Source organism: Loxodonta africana, chromosome 15 (genome assembly GCF_030014295.1).
Source record: "Loxodonta africana isolate mLoxAfr1 chromosome 15, mLoxAfr1.hap2, whole genome shotgun sequence".
Classification (NCBI taxonomy): Eukaryota; Metazoa; Chordata; class Mammalia; order Proboscidea; family Elephantidae; genus Loxodonta; species Loxodonta africana.
The window spans coordinates 44,261,115-44,269,055 of record NC_087356.1 but is presented as its reverse complement, the minus strand read 5'-3'; positions in this window follow the sequence as shown (position 1 = coordinate 44,269,055).

Here is a 7,941-nt window from a genome sequence, read left to right as displayed (position 1 = left end):
TACCTGAAGTGGAGCCCACGTGGGACCTCAGGATGATCTCAATCTGAACTTACCACTTGGATGGATTCTGGGTCACCACTTCTGTTTCACTGGCCTTTGAATTTCCCTGGAACTCAAGTTCACTTTTGTGCAATATCCTTAGTTGCCTTCAAGACAGAACAGCTTTAGTACTAAAACATTTCTTAGTTATGGGAAAGCCAAGCCACCTCATGATTTATGTGAACATTTCTCAAAAATGTTTATGGATGAAAATCTATATCTATCTATCTATATATGTGTGTGTATATATATGCACCTATACATATATATATATATATATATGTATATATATGTTGTTGTTGTTATTAGTTGACATTGAGCCGATTCCAACTCATGGTGACCCAGTGTGTGAAAAGTAGGACTGCTCCATTGGGCTTTCAAGGCTATCATCATTTGGAAGATCTCCAAACCTGTCTTCCAAGGGGCAGAACCACCAATCTTCCTGCTAGTAGTTGAGTACTTAACTGTTTGCTTCACCTCTATATACATATAAGGAAAAAACTATATACATATTTCTATTTTAAAAAGAGGATGTTTAGATTGTCTCGTTGGTTGTTGCTTGAGTAAGAGAATGCTATTAAATTTTTTTTCTCTTTTTTTGTTGTGCTTTAGGGTTAGGTGAAAGTTTACAATTCAAGTCAGTTTCTCATACAAAAACTTATACACACATTGTTATGTGACCTTAGTTGCTCTCCCTACAATGTTACAGCACACTCCCCCTCTCTACCCTGTATTTTCTGTGTTCATTCAGCCAGCTCTTGTCCCCTTCTGGCTTCTCATCTCATCTCCAGACAGGGGCTGCCTACATAGTCTCATGTGTCTACTTGAACTAAGAAGCACACTTCTCACCAGTATCATTTTATACCTTATAGCACAGCCTAATCTTTGTCTGAAGAGTTGACTTTGGGACTGGTTTTAGTTTTGGGCTCACAGAGAGTCAGGAGGCCATGACCTCTGGATTCTCTCCAGTCCCAGTCAGACCATTAAGTTCTGCATCCCACTTTTATCCTGCACCATCAGGGGTCCTCTGTTGTGTTCCCTATCAGGGCAGTCATTGGTGGTGAGTGGGCACCAAATAGCTCTTCCATTCTCTCTGTTGTTGGAGTCTCTGCTTTATGTGGCCCTTTTTGTCTCTTGGGCTGTTGTTTTCCTTGTGCCTTTGGTGTTCTTCATTCTTCTTTGCTCCAGGCAGGTTGAGAACAATTGATGCATCTTAGATGATCACTTGCTATCTTCTAAAAACCTAGATGCCACTCACCAAAGTGGGATGCAGAAGGTTTTCTTAATACACTTTGTTATGCCAATTGACCTAGTTGTTTCCTGAAACCATCATTCCCAGACTCCCGCCCCTGCTACTCTGTCCCTGAATGCTATTGATTTTGAAATGCATTTTATATTTCAGCTTGCTTTTGAAGATTTTATTTACAATTAAACTTTTTAAACTGATTTCTGCATCCTTCATAGTCAGCTGCTCCTTGTGATGATTGATATGTTGAGGTCTTTGTTTACATTATATACCTCCACGACTCACCGCCCACATTATTTGCTTCCATAACTGCTGTCTGCGTTGCATAGACCCCTCTGGGCCCTGGTCAGCTGCTAAAAAACTTGTTTCTGTGGAGTCGATTCTGAGTCATAGTGACCGTGTAGGACAGAGTAGAATTTCCACATAGGATTTCCAAGGTGCAGCTAGTGGATTCAAACCGCCAATCTTTTGGTTTGCAGCCGTAGCTCTTAACCACTGTGCCACCCAGCTGTCTGCTTTGAGCTTCACAAAAGAGCCCTGTCCCCTCTGAATGAGCTGCATCAGGCAGGGCAATGAATGACACAATGATGATGGCACAGACCAGCTCCTCATGGTGTTGCTGCTCTGGGTCTCAATGAGAGATTGAAAAGCCCTTCCATGCATCCAGATTAATATCTTTGTAGATCAGAAAAAATGATTTTACATGCAGAGTGAAATAATGTTTATTACCTAAACAGACTCTGTTACACATGTAATGCTATAGAAAAACACATTACGAACAATATACTTTTAAAAGTGAGGACCTAATATATGTGTGCATGGTAATCGTCCACTCTGATTGCAGGGGTCAGTGGGGATATTGTGATGACCCAGTCTCCTGTCTCTCCGGCTGCAGCTCCAGGACTAATGGTCACCATCAACTACAAGTCCAATCAGAGTGTGAACAGCTTCTTAGCCCGATACCAGCCAAAACCCAGACAGGCTCCTAAGCTGCTCATCTGCTCAGCTCCACCCAGGCATCTGGGGCCGCCATCTGGCTCAGTGGCACTGGGTCTGGGACAGATTTCTCCATCAACAGCCTACAGTCTGAAAACGTGGCAGATTATTACTGTCAGCAACATTATGGCTTTCCCTCACGGTGCTTTAGTGCGAACACAAACCTCCTCCCCAGGCTGTGTGTCAAGGAGTCTCTGCAGGAGGAGCTGCTTCCTGCCATAGGCCCTGAGCTCGAACGCTTCCTCCACCTACTGAGAGCCTGTGTCTCCTGACTTATGTGCAGGAAGGTTTGCAGGGCTCAGGAGACAATTCAGGACTTTGGTGTCTCTATGGTTCCCTGGGTGATTAGAGTGCTCAGTTGCTAACCAGAAGGTTAGTGGTTTGAACCTACTAGATGCTCAGCTGGAGAAAGATGTGGGAGTCTCCTTGCGTAAAGATTACAGCCTTGGAAACAGTTTGGGGAGGTTCTACTCTGTCCTAGGGTCACTATGATTTGGAATCGACTCGCCTGCAATGGGTTTGGTTTTTGGTTTGATTTTGACTCCATGTGGTGGAAAGTCCCTGTAGGAGCATGCATTCTAACCCTCTGTATCAGTTTTCTATTGCTGCTGTAACAAATTACCACAGATTTAGTGGATTAAAACAAAAAGAAATTATCATTTTACAGAAGTCCTGAATGGGTCTCATTGGTCTAAAGTAAAGGTATTGGCAGGGTTGTGTTCTTTTTGGCAAAATCAGGAGAAAATCTAATTCCTTCTTTTCTCTGGTTCTTAGTAGCCTCCTGCATTCCTTGGCTCATGGCCTTCTACCTCCATATTCACAGTCAGTAATTTTGCATCTCTTTAACTCTTCTTTAGTTTTCATGTCTCCCTCTGACCAGAGCCGAGAAGAGGTCTCTGCTTTTAAGGATTTATGCAATTAGAATGGGCTCAACCTCATAATCCAGGATAATCTCTCCATCTAAAAATTCATACCCCTAATCACAGCTTTAAAGTCCCTTTTCCATGTAGGATTAGGTATTCACAGGTTCCAGGGATTAGCACATGAACATCTGTGGGGACCACTATTCTGCCCAGCACACCCTCCTATGGCCCCTTCTCTCGTGTTGTCAGGAGGCTGTCAGCATGTCCCATAGAGATAAATGCACACAAGTGATCCAAGCAAGGCTCCAGCTCTACTCACTGTTGGATAATATCCACTGAGATTTAATACCTGATGGGTCGACTTCGCTGTGTCTTCTGGACTCTAGAGACTTCGCTGTGTCTTCTGGACTCTAAAGTCTCTAACTTTAACTCCTTCCCATTATCTGCTATTATCCTCAAAATCTGGGAGCTTTCCAACATGCAATCCTGGTCCCTCAGGATCACACCCTCTACTACGGGCCCTAGTCTGCCTCTCTCCCTCCCTCCCTCCTGGGCCTTCTTTTGCAGACAGACTTTTCTGCTCAATACCATCTGATTGTGCTTTTTGTAGTCCTACCTCAGTTCCTTTGCTCAGTCCTGCTTTCTCTTTGAAAGCAGATGACAGAAAAGTAAAAAAAAGAAAAGTCATCTCACAATTATACTTCTCTTTTTAAAGGTCATTCTCTAATTCTCTAATCCCAATGCTCTATAAATGTGCACAGATTTCCCCATGACTGTGATCCTTCAAGTATCAATTTTTTTTCATACAACTCTGACCCTTTCTAGTCATGTGACCTTAAGTAAGTTACTCCATTACTTAGCCACAAGATTTTCTTGTATGTAAAATGGATGCAATAATTCTACCTATTTTGTAAGCTTGTTAAGAAGTAAGATGATTCAATACATGTAAAATGCTTCAAATAGGGCCTGGCACATAGGGAATACTTGGGCACTACTGTTATTACTATTTTTAACTGCCCCTAACAGGTGGCTGTTTCTTCTCCTTTTTATGAATTTGCATCACTGTATTAGTTTCCTGCTGCTGCTGTAACAAGTTAGCACAAACTTGGTAGTTTAATACAACTGAAATAAATTATTTCACATTTTGGAAAGCCAGAGTGCAGAAATCAGTATCACTGGGCTGAAATCAAAGTGTCGGCAAGGCCATGATTCTTCCAAAGGCTCTAGCAAAGAATCTGCTCCTTGCCTTATCCGGCTTCTGGTAGCTGCCGACATTCACTGTCTTGCGGCCACATCACTGCAGTCTTCAAGGCCAGCATCTTTAAATATTTCTCTGCCCTGTCTTCGGATAGCCTTCATTTCTCTGTGTGATCAAATCTTCCTCTTATAGTAGGATGCATGTGATGCCCTTTAGGGTCCATCCTGATAACCCACGATAATCTCCAAATCTCAAAATCCTTAACTGCAAATCACATCTGCAAATTCTTTGCCATATATGGTGACATGTACATGTTCCAGAATTACCACCTGATAGTTTTGGGGTCCATTATTCAGTCTCCTACCATCACATTAAAAATATACCTTCAAACCACATACATCATTTTTCTATTGCCCTTCCTTTCATTTTTTGCCTCCATTTCTTTATCTGATCTTGTTTTTATACTCTGCACCGTCTTGGGCTTTTAACTACCCTTCAGTAAAGTCAGCCACGGACCCTTAATTTCCAGCTCAAATAGTCATTTTAAATTCTTAGCTGTGTTTTCATTACTTTTATATTTCAATAAAAATGATAATGATTAACATTTATGATATACCTTGTATACCTCATTTAATCCTCATAAATACCGTATGAACTAGGTTTTATTGTTCTTTCTGATGTCACTGGGATGTTTGTGTGGGATGCAGCAGTGGTCTCTATATGCCTATTCACGGACAGGTGCCATACACTACAAAAGAAAAATCTGGGGACCTTGCTAAAATACAGTTTCCCGAAGCCCAATTCTGGCAATTCTACCAGTCTGGCCACAGCGTGGTTCAATATTCGTTTTTAAAATACGTTCCTAGATGATTCTGATATGCAGCTAATCTAGGAAATCATGATCATCCTTTTTGATTTTTAGCTAGTTTAAGTCATTTTCTGGGAGTCAGTCTGTTTGTTTTTTGTATAATCTTCTGTATTCAAAATTGCTCGAAACAATCCTGGTTTGTATCAACTGCCTCAGTGTCCTGTCCAGTTTAGCCTTGGTCCCAGACTTTTAAAATTTTCTTTTAAATAGACTTTATTTTTTAGAACAGTTTCAGGTTTACATAAAAATTGTACAGAAAGGACAGAGAGCTACTACATACGCCTGCTGTCCCTGTGCGATGCTTCTCCTCTTAGTAACATTTCACATTCATGTGGTACATTCATTACCACTGATGAACCAATAGTGATACACTAGTATTAACTGATGTTCACAGCTTACATTAGGGTGCACTCTCTGTGTCGTACAGTCCTGTGGGTTTTGACAAATGCATAAAGTCAACTCTCCACCATTGTAGGATCATACATCACTGCCTGAAAAATGCTCTGTGCTTCACCTATTCATCCCTCCTTTTTCCTCCTGAACTCCCTGCAACCACTTATTTTTTACTGTCTCTATAGTTTTGCCTTTTGCCTCAGATTTTTAATTTTTCTAATAAAGTATCATTTTTAATTGTCATATAGGGTTGCTATGAGTCAGAATCGACTCAACTGCAATGGGTTTGGTTTTGGGGGGTATTAAAATGACTAGGATGGTTTAAGGCTTCTCCCTCTGAACCACCTTGACTTCTGCTGTGGTCCTAGCTGATGAGACCCATGTATCTTGACCAGAACTCTCACCTGAACATGAGGTTAAATCTTAGACTAGAAATAACCCATCTCACTTTTCCTTGTCTTTTTCCTTCCTATCTTGGGACTTTGATCCCATACACACCAATATTTTGATGATTTTTGACGAGCTCCTCTTAGTTGCAGGTGGTGATGGGGTGATGGGTGAAATATTGGTTGCCTCTCCTCTCACCAGTCATTTGGTTTGCCAGCCAATTGTGCCCTGGTCTGCAGTACGTCCAAAGCTGCCAGACTGCCACTCAGTGGAGGTACTGGGACATGTTAGAAATGATAGGCTAGTTATAAAGAAAACACATGGGGGAATTGAGACTCTGCAGTCCTGCCATGAAAGTAGTAACAATCTGTAATCTCTTAGTACAGTGGTTTTGTCACTTAACGTATGATGTGAACTTGTGACTCTTTTATTGCTTGGTAACAATTTTTTTTTTAATTTCACTATAAACATTTCTGTTTTCTAGAAATTCAGTTGATTCTTTTTCAGACCTGAAGTGTCCCTTTTTTAGTTTCCTTTATCTTGTATACAATGTCAAGTTTATACTTTATTTCATTAAACAAACTTGTTTAACGCCCATATCTGAAGTGTGACCAGAACTTCTTTGCTTTCAGCTATTTCTGTTGCATTCCATTTGTACTCATGTCCTGTTGTTCTTCTTGTTAGGGGCCATCAAGTCAATTCCGACTCATAGCAAACCTACATACAACAGAAGGAAACCCTCCCTGGTCCTGCACCATTCTCACGATAGTTTCTATGCTTGAGCTTATTGTTGCAGCCACTATGTCAATCCGTCTCATTGAGGGTCTTCCTGTTTTTCCCTGATCCTCTACCAAAAACGATGTCCTTCTCCAGGGACTGATCCCTCCTGATAACATGTCCAAATAAGAGAGACAAAATCATGGGATTCCCCCTTCTAAGCAGCATCCTGATTGTACTTCTTCCAAGACAGATTTGTTCATTCTTCTGGCAGTCCATGATATATTCAACATCATAATTCAAAGGCTTCAATTCTTTCCTGGTCTTCCTTATTCATTGGCCAGCTTTCACGTCATATGAGACAATTGAAAATATCATGGCTTCTGTCAGGCCCATTTTAGTCCTTGAAGTGACATCTTTACTTTTGGAACGCTTTTAAGATGTCTTTTGCAGCAAATTTACCCAATGTAATATGTTTTTTGATCTCTTGGCTACTGCTTCCACGGATATGGATTGTGGGTCCAAGTAAAATGAAATCCTTGACGACTTCAATACTTTCTCCGTTTAACACAATGCTGCTTTTTGGTACAGTTATAAGGATTTTTATTTTCTTTATGTTGAGGTATAGTCCATAATGAAAGCTGTAGTTTGTGATCCTCATCAGTAAGTGCTTCAAATCCTCTGCACTTTCAGAAGGCAAGGTTGTCCTACTTACCTTATTTTCTTGGAGGTAAAGAATCATTGACTTCTTGAAGGTATTGGCCCCTGAAAAATTATTTATGAGGTTTCCTGAAGATTTATGATGGATGTGCCCTCTTCCAGAGGAGCTCCTATTTGTTGGCCTATCAGTTGGACTACCTTAATACAATTTCAAGATTGAAGAGTTCCAGGCACATCGAGGCCATGCATACCTAGAATGAAGCTCCTTGAAGAGTTGGTATTCAATCACAACTTCATTACAAAATCCAGCTTGTTTTTTCCTGTCCATTTTCACAATGAATCTAGAGCCCTCTTATCAGTTTCTAGTTGTTGTGGGAATGATAGGTGCCACTTTCTCTTTGGTTTACACTTCCTTTGAGATTTGAGTCCTCCTGGACCCTAGCTCAATATAGGGTCCCTGAGATCTTTTCACATGGGTAAATTCTGGGCTTGTCTTCCAGTTCTCTGGCCCTTGCATAGCCCTGGAATTCAGTCTCAAGTGTGGTCAGTGTCTTTAGAGTACCCTTGAGGATAA